This window comes from Dermacentor silvarum, chromosome 1 (genome assembly GCF_013339745.2).
Source record: "Dermacentor silvarum isolate Dsil-2018 chromosome 1, BIME_Dsil_1.4, whole genome shotgun sequence".
NCBI lineage: Eukaryota > Metazoa > Arthropoda > Arachnida > Ixodida > Ixodidae > Dermacentor > Dermacentor silvarum.
The window spans coordinates 93,945,939-93,968,427 of NC_051154.1; positions in this window are offsets into that span (position 1 = coordinate 93,945,939).

Consider the following 22,489-nt stretch of genomic DNA (forward strand, 5'->3'; position numbering starts at 1 on the left):
CTAAGATTGTAATATGCAAAAAAAAAAAAAAAAAGTTGACCTAGAGTCTCAACGTTGGCATATATCATAGCCCAGGTATAGCTTTGGGATGTAAAATGCCATTACCTAATACTCAAATGTTGGAATGCTCTCTGTAGACTCTTGGGTATAAAATGGCTGCATTTACATTTACACATTGTTTGCATCTTACTGCTGTCTATGAATTCTTCTCTTATGTGGACACATTTATGAGCCAGTGTCTTGATCACCAACCTAAAATTAAATTAAGGCTATGAGGAATGCTATAATGGAGGACTTTGGGTTAATTTTGACCACTGGTTTCTATGCACCCAAAGCATAGTGCACAAGCATGTTTGCATTCTGCCCCCATTGGTATGTGGCCACTTTAGTGGGTGATGACCAACTTCTGTAGCTAGTTATTGCAAATCTGATGCCTAATGACTGAAGGCATGTGGGGATGGGAAAAATGTCTCATGCACAAGGTGCTGGCTGTCATGCATTTGAGGCATACTGAGCTATTTCGCTTGGACATGCAGCAGCTACTGTGTGAGCTGGCAACACCAGCTGCTTGGAGGGTGGTGTGGGTCTTGTGATATACCCTTGATCACATGAACTTTACTGAGAAATAAAGCACAGTTTGTGTTGATGAAAGTGCTATCAGCCAATAACGCAGGGGCTGTGCAGGCATAGGCTACATATGAGCAATACTTTGGTTATCATTATTATTGTCCTTGTAATACTATGTTGTGCATTAATAACATTTTACACACTACATTTGGAACATGCAAAATGTGCGCTGAACATTGGGTGTACATTACAGAGTTCAGTGTACGTTGGTAGACAATTCTTAGTCCTCTGGTACCAGAGGCATACCAACTATTTCTCGAGTGGGGAAGGCAAACCGCAGATCTAATGCTCTCTCTCTCTCTCCACATATAGATATATATATGTAATTACTATTATAGGAAGTGGAAAAGCCTGGAAATGCATCTGTCAGGTATTTTTATTCGTAACAATAGACCTATTTCTCAATAACACATCAATACCAATCGATAACCATCGAGGCCCGAAAAATTATTTGAATTTGCATTTATTTCTTGTCGCTATAAAATCTATATGTGATGCAGGGACAAATGGCATTGAGTGCCCAGAGGTCCCTGATCCAACCCAGTAGCAGCAGTGCAGCTCACAAGAAAAAAGCACATTTGTTGCAGTTAATTTTACTGATTAAACAAATAATTTTACTTGGTGTTTAAGTCTACAGCATAAATCTATCGCTAGTTAAGGTAATAGTGCTGTCGAGGTTGTACAGAATGAAGTACAATCAACATAAATTACTCTCAATACTAAAAAGAAAAAGACTGCAGAGGTGTGCAAACTTAGTGAATTACAACCCGATATTTAGTGAAGCTGTTTTTTTTTTTTTTTTTTTTTTCGAACAGTTGCACTAAATGTTTCAGTTACCTGTAATTACATCGCAAGTTACCCGTATATTAGTGTTCCGTTTTAAACCTTGTCCCCGTTTAATGCGTTGAAGCACTTCTTGCTGGGAATTTTTTAAAAATCAGTAATTCATCAGTACACATCTTACATCGTCACAAAATTTCATTATCCCCATATATAAACAAGATGCCTTGTTTAGCTCACCGAAGACACCGGAGAAGCAACATATACGCACCCTATGGTGCACGGGAACAAATGGGAAAATAAGGGTTTATCTTCAACACTTGCATTTAAAGCAGGAAAGTGAGATTTTCACAATGCATTGCGCTTAAAGTTCTCCCTATTTTCATGGAATTTCAAGTCCATATCTCACGCAATTGTTTTAGGAGTCGGGGAAAGCGGCGGTATGGCACCCTGGAACACTTCAATATGTAACTTTCTTCAAAGGCTTGCAATGAACCTTCACAGGAAAAACATTTATCGCTCCTCACTCGGGATATTGTTTCGTACTTCGAATAAATATTAACACCGTGTCCCGCATAGTTTATTGAGGATACCGGGATCAACAACTAAATGCCGTGTATAAAGCATAAAAACTGGGGGAAAGCGAGTATTCAGTAGCGGTTTTTCGATTACAAGCAACCACCACAGTTCAAATTTTCGGAACACGTCACAATAAGGTGGTCTTCATTTCTTCAAAATATAAAATATCTGCTGTTCTTGCTCCTGCCGGGAAACAAGTAGTAGGGTAGCCCTTATTCAGAAACGGCCTGAAAATGAAATCTATAAAAGCAGAAGTGACACAGGCCTTTAGAAAAAATTCAGTTAAGTGTTCTATTGGCACTGAAATGGCTCTGCACGTTCGACCGAGGTCACTTTCACGAACATATCACCTCACAGAGCCTCATGTAATGTCTTGTTCTGGGACCTTTGAGGTATCGTGAATAAATGAACTTGCATATAAAAACCCTAATCCGTTCTAAACTATAATATGCCAGTGCTATGACAATCACCAGGTTAATATGATTAATTCTCTTGAATCGGTTCAGAACCGTGCTGCCAGGTTCATTCTTTCTGGCTACTCCTATAATACAAGTGTCTCAGCCTTAAAATCCCGGTTGTGTCTTCCCTTGCTCACCTCCCGCTGCAAAAGTGCTCGTCTTTTCTTATTTTTTAGGTTCTTTCATTCGCTGCCCACAGGTAACCAAATCATCATTCCAGCGCAACGTTTCTCCCGCCATACGCATCCCAATGCTGTGTATCTACCACGTGCCCATTCCACCACGTATCGGCATTCTTTTTTTTCTGCACACAGCCCGAGAATGGAATACCCTTCCTTCTGACATCGCCCTCATCACCGACATTTCCCGTTTCAAAACTGCTATTGAAGACCATCTTTCAAGTCACGCCACCTAACCAGTCCCGCCATTTTTCTACGTGCCCACCACTCATGTAATGTCCTATTCTGGGACCTTTGAGGTATCATGAATAAATGAATGAATGAATAAATAAATATACGATAAGTCGTGATTACACAAAGAAATTCGGCAGTTAGACCTGTAAGTGGCTTGATTAGATTTTTGATGGTGATAAGATATATATTTATTCTGCAACACTACGTAGACTATCGCTGGACGGAATAGTTCCAGCATTTGATAATCCAATCATTTCATGCAGTAAGGCACACCCATCATTGGGCCCGGCTGATTAAAATACTTTATCCGAACCTCTCCCCTCGCCTGAAGTTTAAGTATATCAAGCCGATTGTTTTGTTTTTTCAAGTATGGTTAGGCGGTAATTTGTAACTGCGGGAACTGTCCAGCGCCAGGACTTCTGCGCAATGCAAGCGTGTATGGCGAATCTCGCGCGTCGCCCGCTACAGCGCCACGAGGAGGCACAATACTCACTGCCCAAACCGGGGATACATAGTAAAGAAAAGCATTACCGTATTTATTCGAATCTAGGCCGATAGTTTTTTTCAAATAATCACACACGAAACTCTAGGGTCGGCTTAGATTCGAGGATTTTAAAAAACGCGCCAGTTTTTAACTGAAACTGGTAAATATGGTGCATAGTTAGCGCCATCTAGAAAAAGTCAGTATCGCAGCCGCTACTAGCCGCGCCAGTAGCCAGCTGAAGTACACGAGCGACGTCGCCATTTTGACCTGCGTCGTATCGGTAGTATCGGTACGGTGGCTAGATGGGTAGGTGTGCCGACCGCCGCTTCTGGAGCGTAGTTCACCGCTTCTCCGCATCATGACGCAAAATTGGCGCTGCGGACAGTAGAAAGGTTCAGCGGCGCGCGTCGTCTGCTTCTGGTGAGAGACGGCGCGCAAAAAAATAAAGCCCGTATTGGAAGCCCGTATGTCGTCTGTTCGTGTCAGTTTCAAAGGTGAAGAACTCCGGGTCTCTCGTACTGCTTCAAGCTCCTAAGCGATGTGGAATGTTTCAGGTCGGAAATATGACCAGCGAGATTAGCGGCGGCCTTGCTCCACCAAAGACCACCAGGGAGACTTACTGCTTCGCTCCGAACTGCAAATCGGGCTCTAAATTTGTGAGAAAGACAACGGAAATGTTCGCCCCGGGCTGCTCAGTAGCTTGCTCATGATCGGCGACGTTAATGAACAAGCCGTACACCGAAAAGCGTACGTCGATGAGCTCCTCGATGTTGGAAATTTGCAAGCCGCACATGAGGTGCTCAGCGCCTGCGACATCGAGCACCGCTGCGCTGCTACAGGGAAAAGCGACTCCAGACTGATATTCTATATAGCAGGCTATGTAGCACGGAAATTCCTGCAAAGGACCAAGTGCCCTGATTGCTCAGGGACATTACTGAATTCCACAGAATCAGCTCCTCCTCCCGAGTCGTCACTTACGCTGCACATGAGTAGGTCAGGGCTGATACTCCCTTCTGAAGCCCTAAACAAACTGGTAGCATCGCTAGAAGACGCCTTCGCGCTCTGCTTCAGTTTAAATGCGCTACGAAGGAATAGTATCGCCGACTTTGCATCCTTTCTGCAGATGAATCCTCCAAATTTGATCGGCTGTAAGCGGCACAAGAAAGAGCTCACAAACGATGTTGTGAAGTTCTATTCAATTACACGCCTTTACTTTCTTGTCAAGGGCAATAACATGGCGCGCGAAAGCAACAGGGAGAAGAGGAAGCACCTGAAGATGAGGCGTGTGCTGTGAACAATGCTATGATGTGGTGGACCAACGTTGCGGCCTTGCTGGCGCTAGCTAATTTATGTTGGTGTGTCTGCTGACTCAAGTTACGAGAGCTTTTCTTGTATTTTAAATATATTCACGACTCTAGTCCAAGACATCTTGCTTTATTTTTTATTACAATAAAACAGTGACCCATATGCACTTACCAACACAATTCTTCTCGCACCAATTTAGGTACCGTAACTGACGCAGCAATAAAACAATAGCTGGAATTCTCGAAATTGAAGCATTAGAACTCGCTAAATATCATGTAAACACGGTTCCACATACCGTATAAAACCATTGCAGTATTGTTTTATGCATGGAAAAAATGCATTTACGTCTTTAATGCACTTGGCTGGAGCGCCGCGTATGTGACCGATTGCCAAGCTAGAAAATTTACTTCAGCATTTCGTTTTTTCTGACTAGACGACAACAACAAGTTCCTCATTCTGGCTTGGCCTACACTGCCCAGAACGGTATTATAACGCGCACTTCAAATATACAATCAGAGGCAAGCGATACTATCAGACACGCAGCTCGTCTACACAGCGCAGCCACCGTTGCGCGCCGCTGAACCTTTCTACTGTCCGCAGCGCCAATTTTGCGTCATGATGCGGAGAAGTGGTGAACTACGCTCGGTCGGCACACCTACCCATCTAGCCACCGTAGTATCGGTATGGTGCAGCATCGGCGCGCGGTGTGGCGTTATCGTAATGGCACCAAATGGGCGATGCCACTATAGTGCCGCTTTCTAAACGAATACTGTATTTACTCGAATCTAACGCGCACTTTCAACACGACCCTAAATCTGCGTCGGCATTTCAAAATGGCCGCCTCGCACGCGCGTCGTGCCTAGCTACCGTAGCATGCGGAAGCTTCCTCCGTGTGCTGCAGTACACGTGCTTAGGCAATAGTCTACCGTCTGTCTTCACGTTCCCAGCGTCTGCTCTATCTATCAGCATGAAGTACCGAGTTCATCATGATGCCGCATTTAAAAGGAAAGTGATCGTCTGTGCGGAGACGGACGGAAATCGGGCCGCATCACGGGCGTTCGGAGAATCCGAAACTTGCGAGCGGGACTGGCGCAAACAGAAGGAGAGGATTTTCGCCAGCAAAGCAATGCGGAACGGTTTCAGTGGACCGAAGCAGGACGTAATCTGCGACGATCCACTCCGGCGATACGATCAGGCTTGGCCCTATCTTCAAAGCAATCTGCGACTGGTAAAGTCCGCCGCGCGCCGTGTTTTCGCCGCGTTGAAGCGAGAGGCATGCTAGCACGAAGGCGCGCTTCGTCTCCAGCGTTTTGACAGTTCGTTTCCGCGGTCAACGAGCGAGGTGTGTTCATGTTTGCTTGAGCGCGCGTGACACCGTGCTTGTTAATAGCGGTCTACTAATTTGCTACCGCATTCGATGCATCGCCTTTCGGGCGAAACTGCGACTTTTTTTATTCATCGCAACATCAGTGCATCGGGAGGAAATCTATTTTTCCAAATTTTTCCTCGCGGAAAACGGGTGCGCGTTGCAATCTAGGAAGCGTGAGAATCGAGTAAATGCGGTAGTTGTGCTAGCCGTAGAGGCATCGTCAAACGTTCAAACCGGGCGGAACTTCGGCATCGGTCTGTCGTTGGAGGGGGCCACGGGAGATGGTTTTTGCGTGCGCCGCAACGTGCGCTCCTTCCAAAAATGCAGCATCTCTAATGCGCTGGATGGTACTGAATATAGCGCACTGTTTGAAGATGTCAGCAGTAAGGAAGATAGCGACGAGGCTAGCAGCGATGATGACATAGAATGAGCTCGGCATGTTCAAATTTAATAAATGGTGTTTCATTTTGCGAATGCTGTCCTCGCTTTTTCGTTCGGCCTACATTCGAGGTAAGTTTTTTTTTTTTTTTTCGGACTTCGAACTTTTGGGGGGTCGGCTTAGAATCGGAGTCGGCCTAGATTCGAGTAAATACGGTATTAACGTGGTGACTCTATTAAGAAATAAAATTTTGCTTCAGCTGTTGTTGGACTTTCCAGTGTGTAGCCGAAAGCGGCCGCTTTCGAAAGTGAAGGGGCAAATGGCATACTTTGCCCCCCTACTTTTGACAGTGGGGGGGGGCGAGTGCCCCCCCTGCCCCCTTGGTAGATACGCCTATGTCTGGTACCATTGCAAACAGTAGAGTTCATTGTGGCCTACACAAGCAGCGTAGAATTGACAAGTGCATTATGGTGCTTGCAGCCTCAAAGTTTGGCTCCACTTTTGTACTTCAAGTTACATGCCCGCAGGACGAGAAAGGAGTTTTTTTCACACCATGCGTGGTTCATAAGCTTCTTCTCACTAGTGCATAGTCGTACATGCTTCTGCACCGAATGTAGACTGCTCACTTTCCAGAGCTTTATATTACCAGACTTGCTACAGGAGCCCTGCCACAAGACCCGGCAATGATTCTTGCAACTTGCGAGTAGCTTTCAAGCCTTTCAAGAACGGTCTACAGTCCGGAATTTGTGCCGAAACCATAGTGGCAATAAAAAAATTGTTTCAGAATGACGGAAACAAGTATGTTTTATCTTTTCAATAAGGAATTGTACGTTTATTTTGATGCAGAAAGTTGTGAAAAGATTACACAAGTTGATACACAGCAGTGAAACATTGTCACCAAAAAGTTCTCTTGCATGACATCGGGCTAATTACATATGGCTTAGCTACTTCTGAGTACAGTCTGTTTTTCATCATAAGGGTGTTACTACTAAGGCTTTTTACACCTCGAGATTATGTTTTTCTGTATAGCCCCAAAGGGAAATGTGGGGCTGACTCTGCACCACATGTTGACACATATCACCTACTACACATGGCCTTGTGCCCTTTGTATGCCTGGAACTTCAGCTCGCACATTTCATATGTGCTCCTCCTCTTTGACAAACCATTCTCGTTCCCTCAAGGAGTGTCATGGCTTGTTTTGATTCTCCACTGTTGCTGGTTTGCTTAGAACACCCATTTAAATGGTAACACTGTCCAGCAAAAATTGATAAATATGTCTGCATATGGAAATATAAGTTTTGCACAAGGGCATGTCACAATTTGCTAAACATTTTTAAATGTTTTATTTGCATAGCTGGAAATAGTTTAAAAGTAAGGCTCCTGAACTTTTTTCCAAGGCTCGGCCAAGGCTCGCCGCAAGACCGATCGAGTACGCGCGCCCGCTGCGCTAGGGCTAACCGGGTAGCGGTCCGCCAAGCGCGATAACGAGGAGTCGCGAGAACAAAGGTCTCATGTAACCACATCGTTGCGAGCCTGTGAGCCTCTCCCGCGGCGAGGAAGCGCTCAGCGGACGAGAGCTCGGGTGGAGAGGGTGCCCGGGGGCCGCCGCGCGGGAGGCCAATCAGGGCGCGTCCCGGTGACGTGTCTCGCGGGTTAAGTCCAATTCCGGGGGGGGGGGGGGGGAGAAGCACGGTTTGCGCGGGAAAGTAAGTCCGGCGCGCTAGCCGTGTCCGCCATGTTGCCGTTACGGCGGCGGTTCCCGGGGATCGAGCTAAGCGCCACGCGCGAGCTGAGGGACGAGGCGCGGGAAGGCACCTCGATCCCCACATTCCCCCCTCCTAAAGACCGAGGCCAGCCTCCTAAGTGGCTGACCGAGGCCAAGTGGCAAGGTTGACTTGCCGACTTGTTGAAGTCCAAGAGGGTGTCGTCGTCTTCCTCAGGACCAGGACAGGGAGAAGGGGCCACAGCAGTCCAAAAAGGTGAAGACGTCGCTTCTCTTGACACAAAGCCAGGGGTTTGCCTTGGCCACCAAAGTTCCGCACACTGGAAGGACCCCCTGCCAGGTGGAAGAGTCAGCAGCCCAGGCAGGACGGGGCAGGGCAGCACCATGGTTCAGCCAGCAACACTCGAGGTCCACCGGACTGGAGCAGCCAGGAACGCGCGAGGCGTGGCTGCCATTTTGGCGCAGCAGCCACCAACAGAAGTCACTGGGCTCCCCGGATTGCGCAGGAACAGCAGGCCGGGATAACCGGCAGCCAGGTCAGCAGCGGCAGCCGGAGTGACCCTCCTCGGCCAGGGGTCAGCGCCTGATTGGGGACCAGCCACAATTAGCGGCAGCCTAGGCAGCAGGAGGCAAGGCTGGCACGGGTTCGTGGCCCCCAGAGGCAGGAGTCATTCATGGCGGAAGGACCAGGAGCAGCAGGCCTTGAGGTCAGCAACAGGCTGGCATGGTAAGACCAGGGACAGCCGGCTTCGTGGTCAGCAAGACTGGTGGCACAGTGGAGCCAGGCGCAGGGAGCAGACTGGACGACGCAATGTGAAGGACAGGAACGCCCCCCGGCATAGCCGGCGTGCCAAGGAAGTTGCCCGCCTGGCTGACAGCCCAAAAAGGGGCGTTTGCCAGGCTGAGGCTTGGGCAACACATAAGAGGGTATATTAAGCCACATGGGCCTGTCACCGCTTCGATGTGCGCCCTTGCACCGTAGCTACATTTCTCCATTCACCGGCATGGTAGGGAATGAACTCCAGCTACCTGCTAGTGGGAGAAAGCTGACTAGGCGCTTCAGAAGGCGGGTGAGCACGAGAGGGTATATATTAGGCCAAAAGGGCCTGTCACCACTTCAACGTGCGCCTTCGCACCGTAGCTGTGTCTCTCCGTTCATCGGCGTGGTAGGGAATAAAGTCCGGCTACCAGCTGGTGGGAGAAAACCTGCCTAGGTGCGTTTCCGTAGGTTGTACCGGTGGCGTGGCCTGGGACCAGCCGTATCACGGTTTGCCTGCGGTTCGTTGACCGCCTCCCCCTCTCCCCAGTCGTTGCTACGGGCAACGAAAGGTTTGAGGTCCGAGACGTGAACTGGACCGCCGACTGGTCTACCTTGGGAGTCAGCCAGCTTGTATACCAGAGGGGACATTTTGGTCTCCACTCGGTACGGGCCCAACCACTTGGCCGACAGGGAGGCAGAGATGCCTTTGGCGGCGTCACTCAAGACATGGTTGCGTCTGAGGACGAGATCGCCGACACCATAGTGCACGTCCCTATGTGACCGGTCGTATTGGACCTTTTGTCCAGCTCGCCCTTTTGCCAGGTTGGAACGGGCCAGGTCAAGGGCCGCGTCCATCCGTGAGCGCAGTTCCGCCGCGTAGCCGGAAAGGCCGGCTTTCGTGGCGCACGCCCCGCTGCCGGTCCGCAGAACGCGGTCCATGGGGTTTGGCAGCTCTCTCCCGAAGTTGAGGAAAGCGGGCGTGTACCCAGTCGAACGGTTCACCGTGGACCGCAAGGAGAAGCCTATCTCGTTAAGACAGACATCCCAATCCCTATGTTGCTGGGCAAAGGCCGCGAGCAAGGGCTTGAGGTTCCGGTTAATCTGTTCTGTCGGGTTGGCCTGTAGGTGATACGTGGTTGTCTTGCGGTGCTTAATGCCAAAGGCAGCACACGCATCCACGAACATCTTGGCCGTGAAGTAGGACGCGTTGTCCGTTATCAGCTCCGCCGGAAAGCCAAAGCGGTTAAAGACCTCGGTCAACTTGTCCCAGATTGCGCGTGCCGTTAACTTCCGAAGGGGAAAAAGTTCAACCCATTTCGTGAAGTGATCTGTGACAGCCAGGAGAGAAACGTAACCTCGCCGGCTTCTGGGAAAAGGTCCCATAATGTCACAAGCCGCGACTTGCCAGGGTAGCTGGCTGTCGAATGGCTGCATGAGCCTGGGGGGTTTGCCCGCGCGAGGCTTCACACATTGGCACACGCGGCATGAGCGGGCGTAGTGAAGAGCGTCACGCTTCATGCCTGGCCAGGTAGCGGAGTGGCACAACTTTTGGAAGGTCTTAAGGCCACTCGCATGTACGGCCACCCGCGAGTCGTGGAAATAGCTCAGGGTGGCTTCCCTTAGACTGCGGGTTATCACCACCCTGAAAGACTCCTGGGGAGCCTCCTCAGATGGGATATAGCGCAGGAGAGCTTTATCGGCGTCAAGCAGATACGTATCCAACGTGCCCGCAGCAATACTAGCTGTCCGCGTACGCCCGGCGGCTTTGCCGCCCCACTCCTCTTGGGAGCTCGGCTCTTGGAGCCTGTCAACGATTTCTATTTACAAAACGGGTCGTTCTGCTTAAGCAGATACGGATCCCACGTGCCCGCAACAATACAAGCTGCGTGGCACTCGGCGCCAACAGCAATACCAGCTGTCCGGGTGCGCCCGGCGGCTTTGCCGCCCCGCTCCTCGTGGGAGCTCGGCTCTTTGAGCCCGTCAACGATTGCTATTTACAAAATGGATCGCTCTGCTGAGCCTTTAGCAGCTCTTGCCTGCTGAAGACAATACCCGATGAGGTAACGGGATCCACCAGGTAAACGTCCTCTCCCGGGGCTGGCAATCCGAGGATCGCTTCGCCGTCGGGGGTCGCGCCTTTCGAGCCATTGGAGACACAGGCTCCGGTCTCTACTAAGTGCATGAGGTTCGCGCCTTTTGAGCCATTGGAGACTGAGGCTCCGGCTTCTACTTGGTGCGAATGCTCACGGGAGTGGCGGACCAAAGGATCAAACGCCGAAACAGGGGCTCGCGACAAGGCGTCCGCCACCACGTTTGAACTCCCTTTCCGGTAGCGCAGAACAAGGTACCACTGCCATGTCAACGCCCAGCGCGCGAGGCGGCCCGATGGCTCGCACAAGCGCTTAAGCCGGATTGTGCGTGTCCACGGCAAACGGCACGTACGCTAACGCCAACTTCCGAAGAGCAAAAAGGACCAACGGACAGGTGGTCCGCTCAATGCACCACCGACCGAATGGGGCCAGTAAACGGCAAAGAGAAGGGCCGGGCTGCCGCTCCGACAGGCGCATGAGGCCTCACATGACCGGCAGACGGATCGACAGCGGAGCGAGGTGACTCACGCACGTCGAAAATGTCGCTCGGATGCGCGTGAGACAAGCGGTAGGCGGAAAACGCGGCGACTTTGTCGGCTGAGCGGGGAGGCTCGCGCTCGACATTGCTTCCCAGCTGCGCTCGGGACAAGGAGAGGCCAGCGAGCAATTTGCACCAACAGCGAGGCAGGGAGGCTCAGCTGCGGCGCACGGGACACCGAACTGCGCTCGGGACAAAGGCAGGCCAGCGAGCGAGCTCGCGCCTACGGCGTAGCGGGAAGGCTGCACCGTGGCGTATTCGTCCGAGAAAGGCGCTCGGGACAAAGGTGGGCCAGCGAGCGTATGCGTGCGCGCATCTAAGCAGGGTGGTTCCGATGCGGCACATGGGGCAGTGAACGACGCTCGGGACAAAGGGAGGCCGGCGAGCGTATTCGTGCGAGCATCTAAGCAGGGTGGCTCCGATGCGGCACATGGCGCGGCGAACGACGCTCGGGACAAAGGGAGGCCGGCGAGCGTATTCGTGCGAGCAACTAAGCGGGGTGGCTCCGATGCGGCACGTTGGGCACAACTCAGCTCGGGACAAAGGCCAGCGAGCGGAGACAGCACGCCGGAGGGGCTAGTAGGCACCTGCTCCCCGCGCGTCTCAAACAGTTGATAAAACCCGTAACTGGCGTGGCTATATAGGACTAGCGTACACATCCGAGCTGTCGACATCACCTAGGGCGCTCCAAGGAAGGGATAGCTCCCGGTGGCCGAAAGCAGAGGGTCGCGAAGGCGAACCTACCTCGTGCTATCGGTGTCGTTCGCTCCGAAGGACGATAAGTCCGCAGCCAGGGGGTGAGGCAGGAACGAGGGCCGTGAAGGGGCCTGCTCTGATGCCATGCCGAAACCACGTTGGGCGCCAGTTATGTGGAGATGAGTTTGCACAAGGCTTACCCTACGAGCGACGTTCAGGAAAGGACACGACGCTCCTCCACTCCGCAACGCACAAAGGCGCTACGGCAGGGTTCGTCGACTCTCCGACACGGCGCAGAGAAGGCTCCGCGGAGTCAGATCGCCAACAAACACGGGTTTATTCACCCAAGGTACAGCTCAGTGCTACAGTCACGGCGCTTACGGGCCAAGGCTCGCCGCAAGACCGATCGAGTACGCGCGCCCGCTGCGCTAGGGCTAACCGGGTAGCGGTCCGCCAAGCGCTTTAACGAGGAGTCGCGAGAACAAAGGTCTCATGTAACCACCTCGTTGCGAGCCTGTGAGCCTCTCCCGCGGCGAGGAAGCGCTCAGCCATAGAGAAAGAAAAAAAAGTTACTTTTTTTTTTTTTTTTTCTCTATGGCTCAGCGGACGAGAGCTCGGGTGGAGAGGGGGCCCGGGGGCCGCCGCGCGGGAGGCCAATCAGGGCGCGTCCCGGTGACGTGTCTCGCGGGGCAAGTCCAATTTCGGGGGGGGGGGGGGGGGAGAAGCACGGTTTGCGCGGGAAAGTAAGTCCGGCGCGCTAGCCGTGTCCGCCATGTTGCCGTTACGGCGGCGGTTCCCGGGGATCGAGCTAAGCGCCACGCGCGAGCTGGGGGACGAGGCGCGGGAAGGCACCTCGATCCCCACAAGTTCTATTTTATGGTCCTCTATTACTGTCAATTGTCAGTGTTGCTGCCATCTGTACACATACAACCAAACGAGCTTGCAGTTCTCAAAATTTCATTAAAACATTTTACCTGTTTTTCTGAGCAACTGCTGCCGGTATAGCACAGTCAATGATAATCTTTTGATTATGTCACAAAAGCCCCTTATACATCAGTAGAAATTCTTAAGTGAGACTGCACATGACAGTGCAATGTGCAATAATATCTCGGTATTGCAAATCACATGGGTTCGTGTGAAACATTCGTGGCGTCCCAAGTTTATATTGTGAAAAAAAATAATAAGATGCATCTTGTGACAGCGGACATGCATTCAATGCAGATTTATTGATCGCTGAAAAAGGTTCGTGGCATTCTCCAACCTTGTTTGGGGATATGAAGGAGAGCACAGAAATGTTGGAATAATTTGGTGCACCATAACAATGAATTGTGATGAGGTGGGAGGGAGGGGGGGGGGGGTAACTTTGTTGCCTCTTACAATGGCCATCAGCACAGAAAGCTTGTTAATGCACTTTTGCTGAATCTTGTGCTTTGGTGCAATAGAAAATCTGTTGTGGCGGTGCACTTTCTGTTCAGCTGGCATGTAATCCAATGCTTGTCGCGACAACATGAACATAGCATGTGATAGGGCATCACTGGCAGTTTAGGTTGCCTTGAGTGAATTAAGTCTGATGCTTATAAGTCGAGCTTCGATATAACGAAATTTTACTTGCAGCGAAAAACCCCGTTAAATCGCAAATTTCATTAATTCGAGGTTTTAATGTTTCAGCAGTAAAAAGTTTCACAAGTCCTCACAACATTCCTGGTAGGTAGTATCTTGTCAGTAAACACTTATAAACAAATCGCAAAAAGTGCATCCCCTGTCCCCCACCCCCCTTGCGCTGAGGAATCATCTCTCGTGTTTCTCCGAAAGCTCCGAGCTGGCGCGCGCCCTGCATTCTCCGCAAGTTCCTGCAAACTGCGTCCCAGTGCGCACTCTTCAACGGTGTTTTTGCCACTCAAAGTTTTCATGCGGAAGGACGCTTGCAAATAACTGTTTCCTCGGCCGACATTTTTATAGTTTTTTGCTAAATTTACCAGCCATACAGGCTCCAAGTACATGCTTGAAATGGCAGAAAACTTTGTTAAATTGAAACTGTGTCACGAAATTACCTCGTTAAATCGCGGGGAAAAAAAAAAACGGTTTTCAATGGAACTGTGATGGGGAAATAAAAATTGCTTGTTACATTGTGAATTTCGTTAAATCGACATTCGTATATCAAGGTTTGACTGTACTTACTGATCAGATCGACCATCCATTTTGCTCAGTAAATGCAGCTTCACACAAATCAGGCACTCACAGTGGTTGCCTGGCTGGAATCCTGGAGCATTTAACACTAGTCATTACTGAAAAATGGAGTGTCGTTAAGTGCCAGCTGGAACATCGATGCATTTCACAACTGATTTTTTAGGATGTATTTCTTGAGACTATTGCTAAGCAAAGGACTACTGCTAAAGGGATATATATTACTTCATGACTGCTGTTTTCAATTTCACAATTTGTCCATGCGCCCTAATTTAGTTACCAAGTTAATGGTGCATTTTCTTCATTAGCTAACATCGCTCTGCAGCTTGTATTGCAAGTAATGTCCGCATCTTCAAATAATCCAGCTGATGTGGCAGAATTGTGATATCTAGTAAAAATTTCCTGAGACACCATTATTTTCACCTATGGGAATGTATCTCGCACTGTTACATTACTCTATGGAAAGCAAATGATTTATAAATGCCACTATATATTACTGTCAAGAAAACTGTTGTGCTGTAGAGTTATGAAATGGCAGAAACAGCAGGGCAGTATACATTAAATATTCATCTTCTGCTAGTTGCTGTGATTGTAAAACCAGTACAGAGGCCTCTGTCATGTATTTAGCTTTTTAGCTTTAGCTTCTGTGCCTTTCTTGGTATATTTCAAGAAAAATAAAGCATTGGAATTGAAAAAAAAAAAATATATATATATATATAGGTACATGAAACTGCTAACAGAAATAAATGTTATATTAGTCTTAAATAGTGTAAGTGGTTCAAATTTGTTTTTATTGGCAGAGCCTATATGGTGGCCATTCGTCAGAGGATTAGATGCATTTATACATGTAACATTAAAAAAAATACCATGAAGCCTTATGTCAGGAGTGACAGGTGCAAGTAAAGGAAGAGAAAAATATCATACTAACGAAGACACTAAGAGGACATTGGAAAAAGAAAGAAGTGAAGGGAGCGCATGGAGACTCCATCTCCCCCTTAAAGGGTAGAAGCCACAGACGAGATAGGCAACAACAACAACGCAACGTTCGAGACGGGGTGCGCACATGGAAGGACGTGGTTATGGACCATAACGTGGTGGCCAGGGCACAGTGTTCCGGGAGAAGACGGCCGGAGAATGTCACTCTGGGTCCTGCCCCAGTACCTTGGCGATCCAGCGACGTCCCGCCCGAGTACCAGGCTCGGCGACCAGCTGATCGCCGCCTTCGGAGTTGCCGCTGATCCGTAACTATGCACTAGGACACGTCAGCGTTCACGCCGCTGAACGTGAACGTGCAAAGGCTGGCTGCAGCCAGTCACCATCCCATCCATGGAACTAAGCTGGGCCGGTGCACACCAGGAGCGCCAGCCAGCACGAGTCCTGCTCTGCCGGAGCGCGACAGCTCTCGAGCGATTGTGTCCTCGTCATGTCAGCCGGTGCAACGGTGACGCCGGACACCAGTGACGATTGATCACGACCGGGTTGCGACGACGGACCAGAGACCAGGTGGCGATGACATCAGTGACGAAAGTGCCCCGACGATAGCATATAAACGATCGCCCCACAGATGTTGGTTAGTTAACGCGGTAGTGTGATCGTAAAACATAGCTGGGGAGTATGCATTCCGTATGCAATAAGTGTTGTATTTTTATGTGTGTTACAGCTACTTAAACTCTATATTCAATTAATGTTGTGTGTGTGGCACACCTTGTGTTCATTCTGCCTGCTCAAGTGAATGTACCAGGCGCTGACGTACATGTGACAACATTGGCAAGCCTACCAGGATCCCTCTAACTTTGTCACATGCCTCAGAGTGTCTTGAGCAGCGGAATGGACTTTGAACGTTTGATGACGGCTGGGAGTGCCGCAGGCTTGTCGGCCGAGGCCGTAATGGCACTGTATACCACGAGGAGCAGAAGCGATTGAGAGAACGTGCAGAGGCGCGAGAGGCTGCGAAGGAAGATAAGGAGAGAGCCAAGGCAGCTGAGGAGAGAACGAAAGCTGCAGACGAGCATGCGTATAGGAACTTAATGATAGAAACAGAGTTGACAGAAAAGAAATTGCAGTTGTGCGCAAGTACCAGTAGTGAAGAGGCAGGAGATAGGAGCTCAGATGTGGTACCTCAGAGGATAGCCAAAGTGTGTCCCCAGAAGCTAATCGCCCCTTTTGACGAAAAGTGAGATGACCTCGATGCGTATATACAGCGTTTTGAGAGGATCGCAATTGGACAAGGCTGGCAGAAGTGTGACTGGGAGACTTGGTTGAGCATGTGTCTTGCGGGGGAAGCATTGGCCGTGTTCAGCCGGATGTCAGCAACTGACACGCTAGATTACGGCAAGGTGAAGAAGGCTCTCCTACAATGCTTCAGACTTACTGCCAAAGGTTTCAGGGAGAAATTCCGAAGCTCCAAGCCACAAGAAAACGAGACGGGCCAGCTATTCGCTGCTCGACTCTCCCAACTACTTTGGTTGTTCGTTGGCGATGGCTAACATAAGGAAAACATTTGAGGACTTGAGGGACAACATGATTGCAGAACAGTTCCTGGCATCCTGTCATCAGGGAGTCACAGTATTCCTGAAAGAGCGCTACTTGAAGGCGGTGGCTGAGCTATTCGAACACGCTGACCGCTATTTGGAAGCCCAAGGCCAAAGAACTTTGGAAAGGGGAAGGAAGGTAAGAAGATACTAGCAGAGAAAGAAGAGACTCGGAGCACAATCAAATGTTTTCTGTCTGACAGGATAGGGCATCGGGCTGTGAATTGTCCCTTTCGTCGCACTCTCAGTTTGTCGTTTAAGTGAAACGGGCGCGGACAGCATGGACATACAATAGAAACATTCCGAGCTAAGTCATAGTATAAAACGGCTTGCATTGTTTCCAGCGAAAGTCTCATTGATGTCAACAATAGAAGCGAATTGAACAGAAGGGGTCCAGGGACAAGGCAAGCTCTCTCTTGATGTTTCTGAGGCCGGAAGCCACGGAAACCTCAATGCTAGTGGTAGTGGGAATGCTTCAGGGAAGAAAAGTGTCTGTACTCAAGAAACACTGGGTCCAACAACATTGTCCTTGTAAGGCAATACATGGTGCCGGAAACTGATATCACCAGTACAGAATCGCCAGTCCGATTGGCAGATGGGACGGGCTCGTGTATTGCTTTTGACGCCTTATTACTGCGAATGGATTGAAGCCCGGTGTGTCAAAGAACCGCTTTATGATGTCATTCTTGGGAAAGTGTCAGGAGTCAGAAGAGTGGACGATCTCGATCCCCTCTGGTGTTTCCCCACTACAAAAATCGCAAGTAGGACGGAGCAGGAACCCACCGAAGTCGTTGGCAAAGACAATGTAAGAAGTTCGGATCTGCATGCCGGGGAAGCTACCATATTTTCAGTGGAACAAAGCACGAGGAACAAGGACAGGAAAGATGTCCCTGTAAAGAACACTTCAGGCACCCCCATGGACATAACCGCAATGGAAATGTGAAAAAGGCAAGAATCGGACAATACCCTGCGACATTGTTTTGGAATTTTAGAAAAATGGGTTCAGAGTAGGAAGAGTCAGGTCATGCATAAGTTTGAGAAGGTTGGAGAATTACTGTATCGAATAGTCAGAAGCCACGATGGAAAAGAAACACGACAGTTAGTAGTGCCATTGAGTTTACGAAGGGCAGTCCTCGATCTGGTGCACGACACTATTATGGCTGGCCATCAAGGAGTAATGAAGACAACAAGCAGGATATCACAAGAATTCTTTTGGCTGTGCATGCAAAGTGACATTAAATGGTTTGTGTGATCTTGTGACATGCCGGGAACTACGCCGAAAGTGTTGGTATCAAAGGTACCTCTAGGGACTATGCCTATTATTGAGCAACCATTTCAAAACGTTGCAGGAATGGTCATCACAGGATTGGATACTGAAAGCCCTTGTGAAGCAGAAATACTAACTACAAAAATGATACCTCAAAGATAAAGATGATGACAAGCATGGCGTCTAAACGGAACACACGTGAGAACAGACGGGTTCGAGAATTGAAGAAGAATGAACGTGTCATCGCTGTGTCAGGCGACTTCCACAAGGTGTGCAGGTCTGGGTCCCACCCCAGCTCCTGGCGTCACCCAAGTCATTCCCCCTAGGTCATGTCTCGGTGAGGCGCCAGCATCGAGAGCCAGGACCAGCGCCATATCCACATCAGACAAGAAGCGAGAGCTAGGTGATTGTGGTCCACATGAGTGAACATGCCACGAAGGACATTGAGCAATTTACTATGGTGAATAGGTTCGTTTTAGCTAAGAACACTTGAGATATACTCATGTTTGGGGATAGCATGTTGCTTATGCAAATAGTGCTTGAAACTTCTTGTGAGAAAGAATCTTCCATGAGTATTCGCAGAATCCAACAATTCATTGTGACTGGTGCTGTTGTTGGCATTGACACGTTGTTCCGACTCGTCAAAAAAGTACGTGATGTGCACGTTGGTGCAGTGCAGTGAAGTGCAGTGATCTGTGAATGGAGAAACGGCAACCTGAAGTGATGTGCGGGTTGGTGTAGTGAAGTGCAGTGCTCATGTAAACCCGAGTGGTGAAGAAGAGTGAGTGAAGTTTTGGCGGAGCGAAAACTCGAAAAATAGGGGGCCATCCAATGGTTGTCACGCACACATCAGCACCTGGTACATTCGCTTGAGCATGCACAATGAACACAAGGTGCACCACACACACAGCATTCATTGAATATAGAGTATAGCTGTAACACACGTAAAAATACAACACTTATTGCACACGGAATGCATCCTCCCTATAGCTATGTTTTACGATCACACTACCACATTAACTAACCAACGTCTGTGGGGCAATTGTTTGTAGCTAGCATCGGGGCGCTTACAGTACTGGTTATCTCCGTCACGGATGTCATTGCAACCTGGTCATGGTCAGTCGTCACTGGTGTCCGGCGTCACCGGTGCCCCGGCTGACATGACGAGGGCATAATTGCTCCGGAAGAGCGGGACTCGTGCCGGCTGGCGCTCCTGGTGCGCACCGGCCTAGCTTAGTTCCGTAGACAGGACGATGACTGGCTGCAGCCAGCCTTTGTGCATCCACGTTCAGCAGCATGAACGCTGACGTGTCCTGGCGCGTAGTAGGTCTGGGCCAGCGGTAATTCTGAACGCGGCGGTCAGCTGCTCACCAAGCCTGGTACTCAGGCGGGACATCACTGGGTTGCCAAGGTACTGGGGCAGGACCTAGAGTGGCGTTCTCCGGCCAGAATTCTCACAAGGTATGTTTCTGGAAATTTCAACTAGAACCGTAATTTGTTCATTTATTGGACTAACTTTTGTTTCACCATTTTTTTCTTGCACGTTTGTCATGACTACATCGTTTCTCTTTTCAGGAAGACGGACAAAAGAGAGATTATTGGTCTGCAAGTGGCCCACGCCAAGCCATGAGAAGCTCAACGGTCACCATAATGACAACATGTCCTCCTGAACTACGTGCCTCACCATGAAATGTTTGCAAGTTTACCAGATAGAGGGGTGCGAGCCCTATCAGGAAAACAGCAGTCTACAGTTTTGTCTCGTACAGAGGGGTAATGCTAAAATTTGACGTTTGGCGTTTTGCGACAATCGGAGAAGTAATATGCTGAGTCCCAACTTGGTTCTTTTCTAGTCATATATATAGTCATGACGACCAGAACAGAAACAATTTAGCAAGCTTCTGCTTGCTAATGCACAAACTCTGTCATCTTTCTTTGCAAATCATATTGGCAGCATTACCACCAAGTATCAAATGCTCCCTCAGAATGATAATTTGTTACATGAAAATGCAAAGGATTTTAAAATGCTCAAAAGCGCTTAATGCAATTTTAAGGAAATGATACATGTTGACTGAAATACTGCCAGTCACTCTTCATTTGATTATTTTATTTTTTATTTAAAGTATACCAGGGTCATATGGCATTAAAGAGGGGAATGGTTACAAAGTAGTAGAGTAAAGCAAACAAACAAGCAAGTGCAGTGAGTTCTGGTAATGTAATGATTCTTCTGATTATACAATGTTAGCTAATGTTTTGCAAAAAAGTTTATCGGGGATGGCTACGATACTTGAGAGCAGGTGGTTCCATTCCTGAGATGTACGGGGGATGAAAGATTGAAAGAAACACTACGCAGCAAGGGAGGAATTGATTAATGTTATACAATGATCGCCGCGGTTTCAAATGTATTGAAACTGCAGTATGAAGTTGTTGTTAAGTGTGGCATGATGGAAAATTTTATGAAATGGTGAAAGACGGGCGACTTTGTGGCGGTTAGCTAGTGGAATAAGTGCTAGGATAGTTTTAATTGAGGTTATACTCGTGGTACGGTAATAATTAGAAAGAATGAAACGAGTAGAGTTCTTTTGTACTAGTTGGAGTGAAGTGATAAGATTAATGCGACTGGGATCCCATATTGCAGATGCATATTCAAGGTTCGAGTGTATTAGAGGCTTGCAAAGCTGTAGTTTTAAAGTAGACGGTGATTTGGAAAAGTTGTGCCGTAAGTACCCGAGCATGTGATTAGCATTGTTAATGATGTACTCTATATTAATGGTCATATGTAAGCAGTGGCGCACCGACGGGGGGGGGGGGGGGTTCGGTTGTTGTAACCCCCCCCCCCTGAGGCCGAGAGTTAACCCCCCCCCCCCCCCACACCATCGTGTCCAGCCCCACCAGTCCAACGTGTACCATCAGCACTCTGTTCACATTGTCATTACAATACAGGAGGTGGCTTGAGGTGAAATTTTCCAGATCAACAAAAACACTCTATCACTGTCTTGTATTTATTCATTCACTCTTAAATTACTTTGAGAAAAACGCTGAAGAGATAAATATCATCATCATCCTTGGTGTCATTATTATAATTATTAGGCATTTTATTTGCTGTTGGATTCATGAAATCAATAACTAGGCTAGCCCTGCATCGTAAGAGATAGCTAGAAAAGGAAAGTTCACACAACCGGCCCACTCCACAAATCTCAGACATGACAAATCACTAAAAACAATGCTTATTCCTCGTCAAACAGCAGATGACAAACCTGAGCACAGTGTTCCCAAAAAGTTTTTGAAATATACTCTGAGGAAGTTTGACTTAACATTCAGTCAACGAACAGTGGACGAGCAAGCGAAGCCTCAGTGTGGGAACTTGTCTTCGTCACGGCCCTCACAAATATGTTTGCTTGTTGAAACATTGTCTTCAGGCTGAGGCTTCCTTTGCTCACCTTTGTTACTCAATTGAAGTGTTCATCTCCTTGCAACCTCTTTGCCTTGTTTGAATACACAAACCGAGATGTTTTTCCAAGATGAAATCATAAATTGCATTTTCCAAGGATCCGTGAACATTAATTGGGCTTATATGCTTATTTAGTGTCCTTGCTTATTCACACAATATTTGCAGAAGTCCTTGTAAGCACTGTTGTTTCCGTAACATTATGTTCCCTGCTTTCCTACGACTACTCCACTTGTGTCAAAGCCTTTACTGCCGCACCTGAACACTAAATCTGTCGCAGAAATATCAAGAGCAGACAATATGTGATGTAAAATTTAGCATAACGTTTTTTTGCCCCAACACTTCGTGCCTCTCGCCAATGTGTCAATGTCAACAATGGCACATTGCAGCTCGAGCTTATCTTGGTGACAGCGCGATTAGATTAGATTATGGGGTTTTACGTGCCAAAACCAGTTCTGATTATGAGGCACGCCGTAGTGGGGGACTCCGGAAATTTTGACCACCTGGGGTTCTTTAACGTGCACCTAAATCTAAGTACACGGGTGTTTTCGCATTTCGCTCTTGGTGACAGCACATCTTTGGTGAGCACTTTTACAGCGAAGGTGTTAAGATGGATCGTGTCCGCGTGTAGAAAAAAAACTATCATCATCAGCATGTCGGCTCCATGTGCGTGGCGGTTTCCCGCCAGTTGTGCCTTAGCACAGGTGTGACTAACGGATGACTAATATGACTGATAGGTCATGGCATCAACAAAATCACACGCTCGTCAGTTACGTCACAATTAACGATAATAAAATTCGTGAGGCGCATACCCGCATTGGATATGCGGGTATGAGCCAGGGACAAGAAAGAAAGGAGGAA